This window comes from Chrysoperla carnea, chromosome 4 (assembly GCF_905475395.1).
Source record: "Chrysoperla carnea chromosome 4, inChrCarn1.1, whole genome shotgun sequence".
NCBI classification, from domain to species: domain Eukaryota; kingdom Metazoa; phylum Arthropoda; class Insecta; order Neuroptera; family Chrysopidae; genus Chrysoperla; species Chrysoperla carnea.
The window spans coordinates 68,373,682-68,394,446 of record NC_058340.1 but is presented as its reverse complement, the minus strand read 5'-3'; the positions used below and the strand labels follow the sequence as shown (position 1 = coordinate 68,394,446).

General features: G+C 29.9%; 1 protein-coding gene across 5 annotated transcripts in view; it reads left to right on the top strand.

The window, feature by feature from the left end:
- LOC123299001 (interference hedgehog-like) overlaps positions 1–20,765 on the top strand; it is a 123,227-nt gene that overhangs the window by 73,658 nt on the left and 28,804 nt on the right. For 4 of the 5 annotated variants that reach the window (XM_044881111.1, XM_044881115.1, XM_044881113.1 and 1 more), the window contains exons 2-3: positions 406–815; positions 1,825–1,979. The gene's annotated coding sequence lies outside the window, so the exon portion shown is untranslated. The remainder of the gene's footprint in view (positions 1–405; positions 816–1,824; positions 1,980–20,765) is intronic. The other variant, XM_044881112.1, reaches the window with a different exon arrangement.

The window sequence follows — 20,765 nt, the reverse complement described above, 5'->3', positions numbered from 1 at the left end:
AAGAAAAGAGGAAGGAAGCAGTTAAATTTTTTGATAAAGGGTCTCTTCTCCTCGGTTACGTAGACAAAAAAAAACCGCATAGGGACCCGTCCAATTGAATTTGCTACAGGTCTCATGCTGGCTTAATCAGGTACTGGACGTTTCCCAAGTACAAAGCAATAATTCTTTTAAATCTTATTCCTAATGGAAATGTTTCCTTGTCCATTGTCAAATCCCAAAAGATTTCTTATTATTCAAAGTATTTATGGTACAAAATTATTTTTTAACCCATAATGGAACAATATTACAAACCACCTTGTACCTAAAACAGTTTCTACCACATAAAAATTACTAAAATAGCTAAATAATCAATTAAAAAATAAATTTAAAAATAAAACTAATTTTTCTTATTTTTTTCATTTTCAGAGTGCTGTTGTTTGATCCGGCTAGGTTCGTGCCATGTGTGACGTAACAAAATGGTGTGTAGGAGCTACTAAAACACAAAATAGGCTGTCAGTCACATTCTAATCACATAAAATATCACAAAACCGGTGTACAAATTAAGTGAAATAGCCTTGAAAAAATTATTATTATAACAATTTTATCATAAATATAATAATAATATTACTATCCACTAAACGAGCATACATCGTTATGGGACATGGAGGACAACTTGCAGTAGTACAAGAATTATTTTACACCGGTTAGAGTAGAAAAATACATAGCTGGCGCCTAGTGTGTGTGACGACAAATAAAAACAAGCACTGAAGAGCTGAAGCGCAGTGGAACTTCTGTGTGTGTGTGTGTGTAGATTGGGACTACTGTAGTCAACAAAGGTAAAAAAACACTATTTGTTTCTAAAAGTAGCTTCAATCCTTGAAATAGGACTTCGATGTGACAGGCGTTGAATAAGTAGTTGAATATTAAAAAATCATAGTAATTTACAACAACATTGTTCCGATGGAAGAATGAACAGTCTTATAAAAATAGTTCACTCTCTTAATCGTCTAGCCATTTCATAGACCATTGTTGTTTTTCTTTTCTTTTGTTTGTTATATATTATTAGTGATTTTCTCAAAGCGCCAAGAACTTAATCTTCCAAAGTTAGAGTTATCTTTAGACTTAAAAAATTTTCTATTAAATATTTTCGGCCACTTTTCTTTTTGATATCGTAATAAAGCAGCCTTAGTCCTAGTTATGGACCTTTTTCCGTATAAACTAAATTTCGTTTTCTTAAAATTTGTGTAACTTTATGTAAATTAAAAGTACCATTTCGTATAATACAAACATCTGAGCCGAAAATCATTAAAACCAACGAATTTTTTGGAAAATTGCAATTTTTCAGTAAGGTATTAGGTCGATCTTTTGTCCGGACAATGGGTTGAGTCCCTGGACGCTTTTATAACCTACTTCAAAAATTCTTAATCGGACTCACTTCGAATTATAATGATTTAACGATTTTTGTTACGTAAATTGGATCTTGAGGTTATTTATTCCATCGATAAAAAGATTTTTAAATATTTTAGGGCGAGACCTACCATTGAGTAGAAGTCTTTTCGAATTGTTTTTTAAGTTAACTTAAATGAAAGAAAAAACAATTTTAATCCTTATTTTTCAAAGCAATTGTGACTTTTGGGAGCGAGGATTCTAGCTATGCGAGTAACATCCAGATCAAAGTCCTGATTCATTTCTCGAGATAAGGACTTGTCTATATTAAAAACTGTTTCTCTTATTAAAAAATTGATATTCCATTTCATTACATACGGGGAAAGGTCAATCGCCTGGACTACTTGAAACTTACATAATCAAAACAGCTTTATTGACTTGACTATTCTACCTTTATAGGATTATAAATAATAAATATCGTTGTGCTCGTTAAGCAACGGACGAACGCGCTTCAGCGCAGCCAACAGCCTCAGCTAGAAGAACATATAATAATAATTACACATTACAACCACTACGACTACTACATAGCCTGCCTAGATGTGAGAATTTTTGTGGTAAGGCTTGTTTTGAAATATTTTACATTTTTTTTATTTGCATAATTTATAAATAAATTAGAGCCTTGTTATTGTAATGTTTGTAAAATGTGTGTAGTTGTTTTATTTTTATTTATTTTTTAGCGCAAACATTTCATATATGTTTTGAAGTTGAAGTTTCAAGAAACAGTTAGTAGCATGTTTGTTGTCTAGAGTGTAACATGTTGCACTTTGAGTGCATATTTATGTGCAAATTGTTAGGGTTCAGTATCAAATAGAGGCATAAATGACTGTCAGCCAAATTATTTTTCCGCGAAATAATACATTTTAATCAAATTTCTCCAATTCAATCATAGCTAGCCGTAACTTTTTTTAGAGTTATTTGCAGTAATTCAAACATTTAATACGTATTCTTTTGGTAGTCGAATAATAGTGGGCAAGGACATCATTAAAGTCGGAAATTTTAAGTTCTGGGTCCGGCAAAATTTTAATTGCCCCATTATCTTAAAATTGATTTTGTTATTCAAATACGAGTTAATGCTCTCACATTGTATCGACTTTTATTCGACCATCAACAAAGCGGCGTATCCTTAGTCCAATTCTGTAAAAATTATATTTAGAAATTCAAAAAAGATGGTTGACAATTTCGGTTAAACATGATTAAACTATTTCGAATAAGTTATCGACTTAAGAAGTAGTACGTGATACAGAGCATTTAATTGCTAAAATTTCGAATTAGAAAGCCGTGATTATATTTCATTAACTATGACGTCATTAAATTTTACTAACTACGACCTACGGAGCCTGCTTCTTTTAATTCGAGTTAATGTGCACTATCAATACGTCGCAGAGAAATAACATTTTGTTCAAGTACCAAAGTCTAAATAATTCGAGATAAGGCGTAATTGGGGGTTTTGCAGAAGGGAATAGCATGTTTTTTTCGACTTACTGAGGAGTAAAACTTAGCGAGGTTGGAGTTATCGAAGTTCCATTGAATTCATACATTGAATAATGTTCCATTGAATAATGTTAGATCAAAGTTGAATATTCATTAAACGTTAAACACTGAATCCATTGAATGATATTAATCTATAAAACTTAAACACGTGTCGTAACAATGAATGTAATCAATAACAATCTGCGGTTAATACCTAATATATTCTTCCTCAAATCAATCAATACAAAATAAAAAGGCAGTAGCCGTATAAACTAAATATATTAAAAATTTTCTAAATGAGCAAACATTCATCACACTTGTAGCCAATAATATAAAATGTTTTGAAATAAACCACTTAAAGTGTTTTCTATTAAGAGTGTCCAAATTTTATCTTATAATTATTTTATATATACGTATGATAACGCATTATTAACGTACTTCTGCGATTGTCCAACCCATGCTACGCACTTGAGCATATTTCGCAGGCGTACGTTAATAATACTGTTATCACACTAGTTTCACCATAGTTCTCACAATTTTTGTTCAATTTACTGAGTACGATTTAGTATATATTATATTAAACTCACGAAAGTACACGAACAAGTCTGAAAATTTCCGAAGGTAATATTGTTTTCTTACTAGTTACATTTATGAAACCGGTTACCAAAATGATAATTTTTGATGCATTTTATTAACAGCAAAACAACTTTTTTAATTAAAGTTTAAAGCTCGGACATTCTTAATGGAATACCTATTCTTATAATAAATATTTTCTCGCTTCAATGATAGAAATGATTATATTTATATTATATGTATAATATTGTGTATTATAAAAAGTGATTTTATTTAATATCAAATTACAATATATCATAATTTTAAAAATATAATACGTTTTTATGTAATATTATATATGTAAATATTTTAACTATTTTCTATTATTAATTTAGTTTTGAAAAGATCGGATAAACATGTTTTAGTTTGTAAAAATTAGATAAGTGATAAGTTTCTAAAGATAAATTTGGAGAAAGGTGTAAGCGCAGAGAAGAAGAAAAATGTACATTAAGTCTATATTAGAGATAGTATTCCTTGCGCTTCCACCATTTTTATTAACTTTTTATTTAGTTTAATCAATCCCGATTTTTGTAATCAAATTTTGAAAATTAAATTTATCCCATTACCCGATTTTCAATTACGCTGAAATTCTGCTTGCATATGTAGAAACTGATTATTTCTTTGAGTCTCACATACATGACTTTGTAAAAGCTTGAGGTACTCCGTTTAAACTGAGTATCTTCCGCTTTTATAAATACTCGTGTACTTATTTTAGTCCCAAGTTAGAAATATTATTCCCGCTTAGAAATATTAATGATAAGTATTCATAAAATCACCTAGCTAACATCCCCTGAGGGCACAAATTAGGGCAAAACTTTAGTGTTAATTTTCTCCAAAACTATAAAAAATTGGAGTTGAAAAGTTACAGGTAGCTACAACTAATAGTCTAATAAAACATTCTCAAAAAGCATAAAAATTTCTAAAAAATACTTTCGAAAAATTTCGAAGACCCTAATAAATGGCGGTCGAAGGGCCGCAAAAATTTTGTTGGTTTTTTAAATTCTTCTAATTTATGGAAGATAAGCACAGAAATTAAACACTTTCTATATATCACTTATTTTTCATTAATTTTAAACGTAAGTACACAAGAAAGATCTAAAGATGATACCCAATCCGTTCTCTACAAATCAATTCAATTATTATTGTTTATATACTTACAGATTAACTTTGTATTCAGACCTTAAAGTTAAGTTAAGTATTTATTATTCAGTTACATTCAGGTAATCTAATAGCTAATACATCTTATACACCTTGGTAACCTTTAAGAAGTCAACAGCCACAGCTAGCTACTCAATAAGATGTCTTTCGATACGTTTACACACAATTAAATACGTTAATTAAGCTCTAGAAGTCAGTAATTTTATGTACAATAAATAAATTGTTGATAAATAAATAATAAATATTCATATAAATAAATACGCAGTATCTCAGCTTACTTCTCCATCTCTATTAGAAAAAGTCAAACAAAAACTTTTACTTGTTCTACATAAACATATTATCAACAAAAAATCGTAACGCAAAAGCTGCATTAATTAAGCAAATTCCCTCAGACATTTAAAAAAGAAGTAAAATTTCCAAAATTTAAAAAACCCTCGACAAATGCGGTTTATTCCTTGTAAAACGATTTTTGGAAACTTAGCTATCAAATGTTCTCAATCAAAGCGGTTCGACCGTTTAAGAGCGACGATGTCACTGAGAAACACAAACGCACAGAAAAACACTTTAAACTTATAACACTCCTTCTTAAATCAATATCAAAGTGATGGTCAAGGACATCAGATGAGATGAAAAGGATACTTAGAGAGCTATCATTTTTTTGGACAAATTTTTGGAAATATTTTAAATTGAAATTGAAATATTTGAGTTGACTTTGTTCTTTTGAATTATTGTTTTGCATAACCTAATTATTTTACCATTTCACTTTTCAAAATGAATTGAGCCAGGTTTATTTGACCATTCATTTCCATAGTAATTATTTATATGTTGAAATTATACGTCATGCCTTTTCCAAACTGAATCGCTTTTTAAGATCATTGAAAATTTTTTAGTTTTTTCGAGAATGGAACTATAAGCTCGCACTTAAAACATAGCTAAGAACACTCTCTGTTAAATTACCTTTCAAATTAAACCAAAATTAAAATCGGTTCATCCGTTTAGGTGCTACGATACCACAGACAGGCAAGCACACAGACACACACACACATAGCGATCAAACTTATAACTTATTTTTAATTTTTCAAGAAGCAATAGCTCCAAATCCTTTGGAAATTCTCTTAAAAATTTTCCAACCATTTGTCAAACTAATTTAAATATTTTTCTCACATTTGACAAACGTATAAAATAATGTGACATGGCGCGTCAATTCTTTGGATTTGATCCAACAAAAACATTTTTTTTCTTCGGTAAAATGTTACTAGGTTAGTAAACAATATAGGATTAATCGTAAAATTACTCTATTTTCATTTCATAGGTAGAACATATTATCCATTTGTCTATCATCTAGAAAAGCTATTAGTGAAAAGAAAAAAAAATTAATAACGAGTTGATTGATTTGATAATTAAGCATGCAATCAGGGTCTTCAAAAATGTTGCTTTACTTTATTAAAAGCAAGACAACGTTCTCATTAGTTCGAATATTAAACGGTATTTAAAATGTTTTTGATGGATGTTAGTCAATGTTAGTCCGAGCAAATTAGCTATTGGTTATTATTGTATCTTTACCCGTCAGCACTCTCGTCAACCGTTCGATACTCTGAGATATTTCTTTACGTGTTCTGTACATGCGTCAGATATTTCTCACGTTAAGTATTTTTTAACTTTGTAAATCATAGCCTTCTACATTTGATCAAAGAAATAATCTAAATAATTAAATTCATTTTAATTTCACCATATTTCTATCATGAGTTTTTTTAATTTACTGACTACGAATTATATTAAACTGACGAAAGTACACGATCAGATCCGAAAATTTTCGAAGTTTACGTTTAGAAAGTACTTGTTTCAAAATTTAAGGAAACAAATGTCTAATTTACTTGGGCTAAAAATACACAAATGAATTATAGCGACTGCTTTAGAAAAAAAGTTCTTTTTTTTTTTAAATAAATTAGTAAAGTGCGTTAACATTAATCATTTGGGGGTTACGTTGGGTTCGGATTCGCATTGATCCAATAATTTAATAATATGATATTACAAATTTGTCACGATTATCTGTCTGTGGCATTGGAGCTCATAAACTAGTTTCGGATCGGACCTTACAAACCGGAAAATTTGACATGATAGAAAGGAAACTGTGTTTTTATCAACTATTTAATTTCTAATAGACTATGATTCCATAATGTATCAAAAAGTCCATTTAGGTCAATTCAAAATCGAAAGGGCTAGATAAATCGTATATGAATTAATTATTCAACTCAAAACGGATTCGAAAAAGGGTCTAGAATTTTATATACATAGACTTTCGCCTAACACTCTGTCTCGTCCCAAAATATGTAAAAAAGTATGAGAGGTTCCACTCGGTAAGAACTATTTTACACATTACAAATGTAGCGCTTACTTTTTTACATTTACAAGGTATTTTTCTGGAAATTTAAGGTATTTATTTTAGAAGAATTCAAATTTAAAGCTATTTTTCCTTTTTTGTTTATGAATTAATTGTAATATTAGTTTAAAGAAGACATTTAGTAGTCAACCCAATGTGTGCGTGCATTACACTTTCTTTGATCAGGATATTTATTATGACATAACATAAAATTTACTTGTATTTTAAATTATCTCGGTTGTAGTTTCTATTATCTCAATTTCACAACTCATTTTTTAAATCAAAATTTGGCAAATTATAAAAATATTTTTTGCATATTCGCGTGCGAAAAGGAGCGTAGTCAAATCCTAACGCTATGTATGTGAATTTCGATGCATTTTTCTGACTAGGAACCTGGCTAGTTATCATGAACCCAATTTTAAGTCCTACCTAATAGGAATGATACTTATTTTTAAAGGTTCTCATTTTATAAACTATAAATCCCATAGTAAAAACCATAAAACGTTAAAAATTATAAAATATTTCAATTTACGATGCTGTCACTAATATAATTGAACATTAGATAAAATAACTTAACTCATTATTATATTACTTAAAGTAATATAAGTTAAGTCAAACAACTGATGATAGTAAATCTTGTTATTTGCAATCTACATATATTACTTAAGTCATATATAATATAATATAAATATAAATAGTAAAGTGAACAGATTCAATGTTTTTAATACACATTTTATATAGAAAAGTTTATTGCAAGCGTAAAAAGATTTACTATACACAACCATTTAGTACCGGATTCCATTCTATACGACGAACGACGATGGACGAGATGATCGACGTATCGTGATTAGATGAAATTAAAATCACTTCTTTTTATATTATTTGTTGAAAACTTGTGTAAATGCGCATAGTTTAAGTATGAAGCGTATAGTTAGAGCTCTTATAGTACATTTTTATTACTTAACTAGAAATCTGTTCTTAATGTGTTGCTTTTTTTTTGTTTTGTTTTGAGATCTCTTGAGTTTAAATAGCAACGCCTGATTGCCTCTAGCGCGACAGATTGTGTGAAATTTTTATTAGCGTGTAATATTATTAGCGTTTAGGTATTCTATATAAGATTATTGGTATCTTAGCAATCTAATGAATTCTAAGAAATATTTACTTTATCAGATAAAGCAGGTACGATTTAGGAGAAATATACACAACACAAAAATTTATATTATAATAACCCTATCTGTTAAAAGCCTGTTGGGTGAAGGAAACTCGCTCGGTAACAGAGCCGAGGAGATCTTGAAACTAACCATAGCTGATATTAGAGTCATCGTAGAGTTACTCACAGGGCATGATAACCTGAACAAGTTCCAACATCAGATTGGAAAAAGACAATCTCCCGCGTGTGACAGATGCGGAGAAAATTCAGAAGAAACATCGATCTACTTTCTCTGTTACTGCCCGGCGCTCATAAAGCAGCGAAGGAAATGGTTTGGTCCGGCCATAGTCGAACCAGAAGAAATTAGGAAACTCAGCGCTAGGAAAATCCTGGGTTTCAGTACATCAGCTGGTTATAATAGCCACTGAAAAGCGTAGCGGGGATAGAGTACAAGGGTCTATTTGGCTAGGTGCTCTGAACCATTGCATCGAGGCCCGATGCTCGAGCATGGCCCGCTAACCTCCATACCCATACCCATACCCAACCCTATCTGTTGGAAGCTTTACTTCTACCTACAGTAAGTAACTACAGTAGAGTTCTCTTTTAATCACTCAAAATGATACTGTTTGTTTATATAAACATCTGACATGATTCATTATTATGATTTTAAAAACACAATAGCATCACAATAACACGAGCTTTCTGCTTTATTTTATTTATAATAAATTTTTCCAAGTAATCGCAGTAATTGAAACATCCCTGATTTTTATTGAGTTCCAATTATTGATACTCGACGGTATTTGTAAGAAAGTTCACTACAGTGCAAAAAATTCATTGATAGTCTTCGCGTAGGAAGAGGTTTAACTGTAATTTAAACATATTTTGTACATACACAAAATCTATAAATAAATTATGAAATTTAATTAGATACTTTTAAAAATAATTGACCTAATTTTCTATGAGTTGTAAATATCATTTGACATATAATGTGTTCAAATTATTTTTGGTAACGGATGAATACGGGGACACCCACCGATGAAAAAGTGTTCGATTTTAGAACTATAAATAATTGTTATTTCGATACATATAAAAAAACTACTTGTGTTATCTAGGCTGCCAAAAATAATTGACAAGAAATAATTAGCATTTCCCGTACTCAAAAAAAAAGAAAATTTTTGTAAGGTAGTTCATTCGTGAAGTCAGTTTACTCAAGAATGTTTTGCCCTTTATCTTTTTTATCCGTACCCTCAAAATAACGCTCTAAATTTACGTTATTTTGATTAAAAATAAATTTTTTGTATTCGATTTTTTCCAAAATAACTCGTTTCGACCAAAAGTCTTTTATTATTTTATTAAAAATAGCATTTTTAGATAAATCTTCTTTTATCTCTTACCAGTTAGAAAGATGAGCCATCTTTTAGCTTTTTGTACCTACTATGCAGGGTGGACATTCAAAATTATTGCCAATCATTTTCTTTTAGTTCTGTATCAATTGTCCCCTAATATGAGTCTTTGTTTGGAAGACAAGAGAAAGTATTGTTAGCTGCCGATTCATAATTTTTCAGTAGCTCAAAGTTTGCGAAAGCTTGAAGTAAGAAAACTGGCGCCTAAATGAGAAAATCGAAAATCTTAGTTTTTCGTATTAATCAGTAACTCGACAACGTGGCATTGCAGTGGCATTGCAAAATAGAAACCAGTAAAACCCATTTTTTTCTTCGTTTTCTGTCTTGCGCCTTTTAAATTTCTAAAACATATGGAAGAAAATGATTTCCGCTTTCCAAAACGAAACGATAAATCTTGATTTTTTTACCAAAATATAAACTTTTGTGCTGCTAAAAACCAATTCAGCTTAATTTGCGATTATTATCAATCGTCGTATAGCAATCAGATAAGTTTCACCTTGAAATATTATAATAATTATCAGAATAAAGAACCGCCAATAGAAGAATTCTTATCTTCGTTTTATGAATACCACAAAGCTGAAAAAAAAACCAAAATTTCAACATTTCAAAACTTTTTTGTTTTCAAATCAGTCAAAATTAATTGATAAAGTATTATCTATTTCAATGATGACAGGTTAAAAATTTTAACAAAAAAAATATACAGACAATCGAAACGATTTAAAAGCTGTTTGATACGTTGTTGCTCTTAATGAAAATGACTTAAAAATATTTAAAATTTGTACCTGACCCAAAAAAAATAAAAATACAACAAAAATATTTTGTAGGATTTTAAATTTCTTTCTCTATTTTAAAAATATACCACGTAGAATGTATCTCTCTAAGAGATAACATGCCATGGTGATGTTGTTCAATAAAAATAATGTTAAGTTGTAAAAAATTTTTTTATTGGGGATGTGTTCAAAGTGGATCTAAAAAATGTGCCTCCTAGTTTTTCTTCGTTATATGAAAATTGTTACATGAAATCGCCATCGAAAGACACCTAGGCCCGCTAAAATCCGTAATTGAGCATGAATAATTTTATCATATAGCTGTAGGCAAAATTATCAAAACATGAATGATTTTAACGATTTTCTTCCCTAAACGTATGAAAAAATCAGTTTTTAACCTGATTTCATTTTAAGTGCTTGGTTGTTAATTGTTAAGAGACCTTGCGAAAAACCATCCAAAAATAACTGTTCTTATACATGCTAGAAAGATGCAATTTTCACCAATCGACCCGAAATAAAATCAAATTAACAGAAAAGTTCGAAAAATTTCATTTTCGATTTTTTTCGAAAACTGGAAGGTTTAGAGAAAAAGATTTTAAGAACTTTTTTCCGAAGCGATTCCATCAATATCATTTAATTCTTAACAAAAAATTAGTTTAAACAATATCATACCAGGTTATCCACCGGCCACCTGTACTTTTACGTTTAGGAGCGGTATAATTGAGTCAGTCTTCTTTTTTTTTACATTTGAACGTCTCCACAGCTTCTAAAAATTGAACTAGATCGTTCAAAATCGGCGTATAGTTTGGGTAAGTGTCAAGAAAGTGCAATCAACTTATAAGGTGAACCCCTACTATCAAATGATTACAAAATAGAGAACAATAGATCACAAAAGCAGCATTTGTAATTGAGGACAAAGATATTTTGAGGAATTCTTCAGTTTTTCTTCAATGGCAAATATTATTACAGATTAAAATGAGATAGGAAAAATTATTTCGTACCTTCTTGTATATTTGAATTATATAGACGATCATATACAGGATGATCAAATTGGGATTATACACATTTAAATTGAAATAAAAACAAAACAGTATGAGATATCAATATGGTTTTTTTTTTTTTAATTTTAGATATTGGGCCATGACATTTGTATTGATAAAATAAAAATTTCGCGGAAACAGCAATGCTATTTTCAAAAAATATAGTGACGTCCCACTAATAACGTCATACGTGGGTATCGCCATAGAGATTAAATATAAAGCTTTGTTTTGTTGAAAAGAGATGGGCTACCTTTGAATGCTTCTAAATTATCCGTTTTTTAATCAAATTTAATTACACTTTCAAATTTTGTCATGGTATCTAGTTTTACATTTTTATAGGTAATATGGTCAATTAGACATCAGGATTATCCCCTATTTAAAAATGAATAACTCTTATTTGATCATCCTGTATTTATATACATCCAAAATAACAACATGCATACCATAAAGTAGTAAAGATCTCAATATGTCGGTTATACAAGTTTTTTGATATCGAATCGACTGTGGTGAATAACAAGTCTTAAGTCAAATGTGACTACTCATTTAATTGTTTGTAAAATAACCAAGCACCAACAAGCATACACTACACTACACTACAGGCAACAGAATTTGACAGATAATAATGATTTTAGATATTATATATTTATAATATTAATAAAAACGAAGCTGAAGTAAGGTATTCATTCTATCTCTACAAACTCAAAAAGCTGCTGAGCCCCTTCATATTTATCAAACATTTTTATAAAGGGTATAAAAATCATAATAATTTTAGAATGTACACATTGTGTATTTATGGATTGTCCATGTCTTGGTAATAAGGTCCATTTGTAAATCATGAGCAGCAGAACCAAATCACTAAAGTCATATATTCCCCTCAATAGGCCCTTATTCTATCTTTCTTATTATAAACTATCTGTGAACTACCCGCTTTTCTGGGCAAAATCCCCACTTTCACCCCCTCCCCCTTTGTGTAGGAGTTACAGTTTTGTATTGTATACTCCATGCTCTTTTATTTGATACACCCCACTTGGGAATATTTGAAAATATTAGGATTATTCATCCCCACTTTCTCGTTCCACCTTTCCACCACCCGAAGGTTAAAAATAGATAAAAACATTCTTTGAAGCTGGTTGTATATCTTGTCAATATTGGAGCTTAATCGATGTGCAACTTTCTAAGTTTTTGAAGCACATCCCTTTCAACACCTTACTCTAATATATTTGCATGTATTATACATAAAAACTTTCCTCTTGAATAACTGTATCTATTGGAAAAAACTGCATCAAAATCCGTTGGGTAGTTTTAAAGATCTAAGCATATATAGGGATTAGGGGCAGACAGACGGAAGCGACTTTGTTTGCTGTATTAACGATGCTTTTCTTTGCATTGTGCTATTTAAAAATCGCTAAAAGCCATGATGTTTCATTTTAATAAAAAGGTCGGGAATCTGGGAAATTGACATATCCATAAGGAATCATATATTTTCAACGCCTTAAATCAAGTGGCTTTACAAGTGCAGAAAGTACGTCAAAAAAGCAAGTTTTCCCCTTGGTCACCTCTTCCAAATTGATGAAATTAATCCCTGATTTAACAAATATCGATCTGCTTAATAAACAACCAAAAACTCTGGAAGACAACAGAACTGTTGCAGAACTTGAATCTTATCCGACTTTTATCAACAAAATCCGCAAAGATCTACTAAATAAGCTACCCCAATGCTACTGAAGAATCGAATAAAATTGAAAGGTTCAAATTATTGCTTTCTTATTTGAGTTTGCCCTTATTCCAAAAAAGATGTCATTTGCTTCAACAGCCCCCGAACATCAGATGTCATCCATTCATCGATTTCACAAACCATGTATATGATAAACATTAAAATACACAATTTGTATACGTAAACATTTTATGAGATGATGTACTTAAGAATTCCAACAGCTCTCGACAACACAACATGAGAGATTCACTCTAAATCCCCACGGGAGGAGGGAGATTGATTTTGATATAAATTTATTGTATCGAGAGTAGTTAAGTTTTTTTTTTTTTTTTGTTTTTTTGTGAGAGTTTTTAACAGTGTTGGATCAGTTTTTATTTTATCCAAGAAAAAAAAAACAATCTTAATCCTTTTTGTAACTTCTGTATAATCATCAAGTTCTTGAGAGGCCTACAAAAAATGATGATGAATCAGTATTTTTTTTATCGTTTGTTAATTATTCTATCACTTCTGAGAAGTCTTGTTTTTGGATATTGTTTTAAGTGTGTAAAATGCAAACCTTCAAAAATTAACAGCAATAATTTTAATTGGGAGTGTAACAAATGCCGTGGGAAGTTTTGAATCCCTTATGTAAATCATTATTGCTCCGTGAGCAGAACGAAGGATTACTTTCCTAGCGAGGGATGTAAATTAGTAATGCGAAAAGAGGAATTTTATTTTAAAAGCGCGCCTTCCTTAAAATGTATCCGGTATTGTGCTCCAGAGTTTATTTTAAATCAAATCAAAGGTAGTTCCTTTCCTTGAACTACAGTGAAACTCACTTTTCGACAGATTTTAACGAATTTTTCACTAAGAATAAGATTTACCATTCAATCTCAAAGTTTCAGAAATTTTGATAGTTTAAAACACGAGATAATTAATGCCTTAATTCAATGGTCCCAATTTGGACCAATTCAAGCCCTTTTCTTAGACCGAAAAAATATTTGAGATAAATAGAGTAGATAGAAAAAAAAATTTGAGATAGAGATAAAAAAGATAGTACGAGCGCCAAAACGCTTGAGGAACGCGTTTTTAGCTACTCGAATCGATAAAACCTTACGTAATTAACTTTTCTCGGACAGTTCATCAACAAGATGCTTTCTTCTGCAGTTCTTTATTATCCAAACAATCAATTTTATTAATGATCCATTTGTTTAAGTATCGTATTTTAATTACTCTCTCAAATGAAAAATCACCTTTTATGTACAATCATTTTACAAGATTATACCAATAAAAAAAAAGGCATTTTAAAAACATTAAAATAATTACAAATTTATTTAATAATTAAAGTAATAAAATAAATTTTTCCTTCTTTTTTAATTTATTATGAATACTTTTATTAATTACTGTTAATTGCATTTATATGTCTTATGGATCATGAACTTGAAAGCAACAAATAAAAACACTACAAACGATTACACTCCAACTTTTATTCCGTTTTTGCATGGTCTCTTCTTTGGATAAAATTGCTGGGCCGAGCTAAATTTTTTCAAGTTTTGACTTTTGTTTTATATATTTTCGGATTTTTATTTTTGATCAAAATTTTGGATTGGTCAGATAATTTCGAAGCAATGAACCTACTTTTCAAAGTTCTTCTCTAATTGGCAACATTCGTATTTCGTAAAAAACTTTTGGATAAAATTAAACTTACGCCCTATAAAATTCTCAAATAAGGTTGGTATGAAATTAGTCACTATAGACCAATAGATCGAAGCTTTATACGACTTGAATACTTTCTGCAAAGTTTTGGAGAAAATCGCGGAAAACTTTTGTGTACGACGTACAACAGACATGAAACAGACATTTTCGAAATCTACGTACTGAAACGTAAAACTCGATAAATTTGAGAGAGGGGAGGAGGTATTTCATATATTTTTCCTCGGATCGATTACAATAACTTCTATTTATCAGTTTCTTTCGCAAAAACGCGAATAGAAGTTGAAAACAAAATTAAGTAGAAAGAAAATGAAGATAATTTCTCATGCGAAAGAGTTATGTATTTTATAATAATAACTTTATTCATAAATTTTAAACGATAATTTATATTACTGCAGTTTTGTATGAGACGAAGATGAACAAGTAATGATTTTCATCGTCATGGATGTGTCTGTGAGTCTACATTAACAAATCATATGATTTATTAGCAAATATGTTAATGGGTTGCTTTAATCTTGACTATATTTTTTCTTAATAAAAAAAATTATACCTAGTTCATTTTTTATTGAAATACTTATTGAGAATATTTTAAATGAAGGGAATATATACAGAATCAAACGCTTTCATCCAACATGCTCTTATTATCGAATTTTTGCCACAAAAAGGCCCAATTTTACGAATACAAAAGTTTGATAATTGTTTGATGTTTTCCAAAGAGTACTATACCTGCTGAAAACTTTGACAAAAATTTAGGAAATTTGTGGTTATTCTAACCAAAATAGTCGCTCTATTAGCTCAGCTGGTTAAGGCGTAACCAATTCCGTCCGCGGTATGCTTAGGGTAGCGGGTTCTATTCCCGCCGTCGCAACAAAATTAATTTAATTAATAGTTGTGATGGGCTGGTGTAGTGCATGGTATATGCATGAAGGAGGTGCACACAGCTTCTGAAATTGAGGAGCTGGTAAATGAAATTATCAGCGGAAAGGTGGTAAAACACATATATGGTATTACAATGGGCTCTATAGTCTAAGTGTGTCCTTCGTGGACAGCCAATATAACCTAAGTGTCATCAAATCAAACAAAATTTTGTTTTATAATTTTTCGATTTTTTTTAAAAGGGGAAGGTAGTCTTTAAGAAAATTGCAAAAATCGATTTACGCTTTGTTTCCGATTTGGAACAAAATCATTTCTTAGTGTAATTTTGACCAAAAAAACATTCAAAAGCGAGGCCGATTTGACGTACGAGATGTAGGTTTTGAGATGTTGGCCAAAATAGCATACGATTGGCAATATTCCGGAGCATGAAAGTTCCCAAAGTTATAAAGAAGCAGACTAAAAAGTAAGAATATTAAAAGAATAAAAATATAAAATGTAAAAAAAAAAAATCACTCATGAAAAGTTCATGTAACTCTTCTAAGTTAATCAAATAAGTATTTACTATGCACAATTTAAGAAAAAAAGCCTGATGTGTTTGTAAATATTCTTTTAACATAGCATGTTTTTGATGTTTCATTTCGAAATAATAGTAATAATAACACAGGTACCACAAATAAATCCAAGAAGTATCCTGCGTTCATGGCGAAATATGCATTCATATAAAAAATGAACTATATAAAAAAAATACGTATATTATTACTATTTTTTTATATAGCTAATGGCAATAATACATTACTTAAGAAGTTTTTAATAATCTTACAGAAACAAGAATGCCTGAGTATCATTTACCTTTAACTAATCACCATCATAAGTGCTCAAATCAAATCTCACACATTCTTGAAAAAATATATGGCAAAAAGAGATTAATATTGCAACAATTTGAAGTGTTTATAAATAGTGACTGGTTCGTTGCTGAGTTGCACTTGAAAGCCGCTTGATATGAAATGGATCGGAACTTCCCGCTTATATCAACTGTTAGAATTCCTCTAAAAACATTTATAGCCTACTTCGAAAGTTTTCAATCCCGTTTCTATGCAAATTGGATCTTGACGCCGTTTAAAGTTTCGATAATGTTTCAAAACTGATCGAACTTTTTCGAATCGATTATAAATTTAAGTGAAATAACTATCCCATATTTATCAAGTACTTTTTCTAGTTTTATGTACATTGACTTTTACGGGAAGATTATGGCCAATTTAACAGCCCTAGTGAGCGAACAATTCGAATCATTAAGCAAAACTGCGAGGAAACTGTAAGCGTTGAAGGTAGAGTAATGCATGTGTATCATCGTAGCGTTCAACCAAGAATACGTCATTGGATTTCTTAAGAGTTGCGTCTATATCGACAAGCTTGTAACGCTGGGGCACCTAAATGTTTACACCCGCCAAGTTAAGCCAAGATAACCCCTCCAAACTTGCGAAAAGTCAAAGACAATGTCCTCGAACAAATAAATTGCCACAGACCACCTGTGGCAACTTTTGATGTAAAATCATCTTCATTAAAATTGCAGAAAGAGTTAGCTAGATTTTGATTTGAGAAGTTAAACTCTGTCCACATCCCACGAATTAAAAAAATGATTGAAATATGTATGTAACAGTTGCTGTATAATAAAACTTTATTATAGCAAGTTTTTTTTTACAATTTTTTCTGCTGCTTGTACTTTTATAGGCTTGTTAATTTTATTTTTCCCAGTTATAAAATAATGAATATAAATAATAATAATAGCAATAAATATTTTATCCAACATTTATTGTGAAGCTGCTAGTAACCATTTTTTTTTCTTAAATATAATAATTTAATTTATATTAACCGTTTTTAAAAAATTGATTGATCTGTGGGAGAATCGTTTGTTTACTTTTTACTGTCAGCAAAGAAATTCAATTGATAATATAGAAATGTGAAAATATTTATTCCAGTATTGACATGAAGAGAGATATCAATATGGTATCAATATGATAAGATTTCGATTAGTTTAATATTTATTAATATAATTGTCAATTTTATCAATGAATTTATCCTTTTTAATTTGTATAATGTACATGTGGCTTCGGAAATAATTATGATTTAAGGAATTTGTGCGATAATGGACAGACTTGTGTTCACCTCTAGATGCTATTGGGAAAATCCTTTTCTCTTGCAACAATTCGTAGCTTAGAATACAACTATAATAACAAGCTCAAACTGGGTTTCAACAAGCGTCAAATAAATAGAAATATACTAAAAAACCATAGTAATTTATAACAATACAGTTCGAATTTACAGAGTAGACCATTTTAATCTATTTTGTTGTTTTTGTTGTTAATCAATCAAAAAATAACTTAAACAATGTAACAGTTTTTTTATTTATATTTTAAGGTAGCTGAGTGTTAATTTGAGATATCTTTGTAATTTTTTCACAATCAAAAATATTTTTGGTTTGTTTTTAAATTTTTCATAAAGACAAAATAATTGTTTCATGATTTTAAAGTGACAATGAAAATAAAGGCATTCGACAAAATCAGAAATAAATGTGAAAAAATGGAATGCAGACATCTCAAACTAGTTAACCCAAAAATTCGGCGTTAAAAACCGTTTTAAACTTAAACAGTCTGCAGTAATAACAAAAATTACATTCACCAAACTGTTGTATGTTGATTTTGATATTCACTAAACGTTTTAACCAATATTTTTTAAACATTAAGTTGTGTCCTATCAATGGGGACCTGATAAAATGATTGGTATGGTGTTTTGTAAAATAATCAAACTTACATTAATAAAAAAAAAACGTCAGCAAATATCTTCGGTGTTTATATTGGCTTTATCGTTACATAAGAAACACCCAATCATTATTAAAGTCTTTTTAGATTATTACTGTCTGTAATATGTACAGAATCCTTCAGGCAAAGTGATGCACATTTCGATCATAACTTTCAAAATGTGCTTACTTCACAATGACGTAGGGGTTTCCTAATTAGATCCCTCACAAAACCCAATTAAGAAAAAATCACTATTATTTCTTATTTTTGCTCTATATAGATCCCACACAAAACGCAATTGAGAAAAAATGACAAAAATTTCCCATTTATTTTGCACACAAAACTCAAATGTGAAAAACTGTCCACAATTACTTATTTTCACGTTGGAATTGACAATAATTTACTATTTTCATGGAATTTCCCACCTAGATCCCACACAAAACCAAAATGGGAAAAAATAACAACAATTTCCTGTTTTCACGTTGGTACTTCCTATTTAGTTCCCACACAAAACCCATTTTGAAGAAATTGACTATAAATTATTTTATTATTGCTTATGATTTTCCGATTGAGCTCTGATCAGGCCCTTATAAAGATTTCCTTATTAGACATGCCTCATTGGTATCCATTGAGTTCCAGATGTATACCATGAATAATCATCAAGTAATTTCTAGCCGGATTATAGAAAAAATAACACACGAATGCCATTCATTTCATCACTTTAAATGTATTTTATGGAAAAACGAGTACCGCTTCTTATAATTTTCTTTATAGGAAAATATTTGTGATACTTTTAACTAATAAAAATTACTTTTTCCAATTAATCTTAAAAAAATTAGCCTTTTTACATAGTAAGACATACCTTTATAAAAGCTCAAATTTATTAATGAGAATGTATATACACGATTTAGAAATGATCCTAAGAAAACGTGATTTCTTGGGAACGTCCTTAAGGTCATCAATTAAACCAAAATTGTGAAGTTTATTATTTTTTCTTATCTGGGAGACATATTATTATCCTTTTTTCCTAAAAATATATCAAAAATTTCTTCCCTGAATTTGTCCCAAGGGTTTTATATCAGGATCCTGTTCAATAATAAACAAGCGAATTCCATACGCCGAGCGACACTTTCGTTCAGCTGAGCTAATTGTATATACGAACAAACGATGCTCCTGTTCTCTTAAGCTAAGGAGTACGATTATGGCTACTTTCCCCTATATTCCCTAGATCATCTTGTACATTTTTTGACAGACATAAAAGAATTTTTTTTGTGTATTTTGAATCAAAAATTCTGTATGTACATACAATTGTTTTTCAATGACAGAGGGATAATTATACGTTGTGTAAATGTCTTTTTCTTATTGGTCCGAATAAAATATTATGGCTGTTATATATATAAATCTTCATTTCCTGTCCTTGGGCTTAAATATATATGTTGTTGAATGTGTTTTTTTTGTGTGTGCGTTCAAAGAATTTTCAATGAATTCAATATTTTGCACATAAAATTCAAAAAACCAGATCAGATTTATATACCGATGTGTATGAAAAATAATTCGAATAATAAATGTCTGTCAACTGTCTATCATACCGGATTAAATTTGACAACGAGATTAAAAATTTTTATAAAAGGGTCAGGTTGTTGTATTAATTGCCGAAAAGAATATATATTTTTTGTCGTTTTCGAAATGATTTTACTAATTGCCGAAAGAAGCTTTTTAACGAAGATACTTTAAAGTCAAAACTTCTAGAATATAAAAGTTGGAACAACGTAAAGAGCACTTTGGAAAGGCTATAAAAAGATTCTATCAATTTTTTTTTGAAAATCATCTTAAAAATGATTCTATGAAAAAATGTACCATGAATGGACAAAAAATTTTAATAAAAAATACTTTTTAATGGACAAGCTTTTATTGTACTAAAAAGTGGAATATAATTTTATCTATGAGTCAGTCATACTCGACTAATTGTAAAAGCTTGAAGCGCTCAATTTAAAATATCAAAAATGAATCGGAACGCCTCATCAACTCCACATACCTAATTATTTTTCAACTCATTTTTGATATAAAGCGCCTCAAGCTTTTACAAATAGTCGGGTATGAGTGACTCATAGCTAAAATTACTATTTACTTTTTGGTACAATTAAAGCTTATCCCTTAAAAAGTATTTTTTATTAAAATTTTTAATTTAAGACTAAAAAAAAAGTATATACATCAAATATGGTGGAAGCGATGGGAAAATCAAGACCCCACAACCTTACCATGCATTGTCATCCAAACTTAATG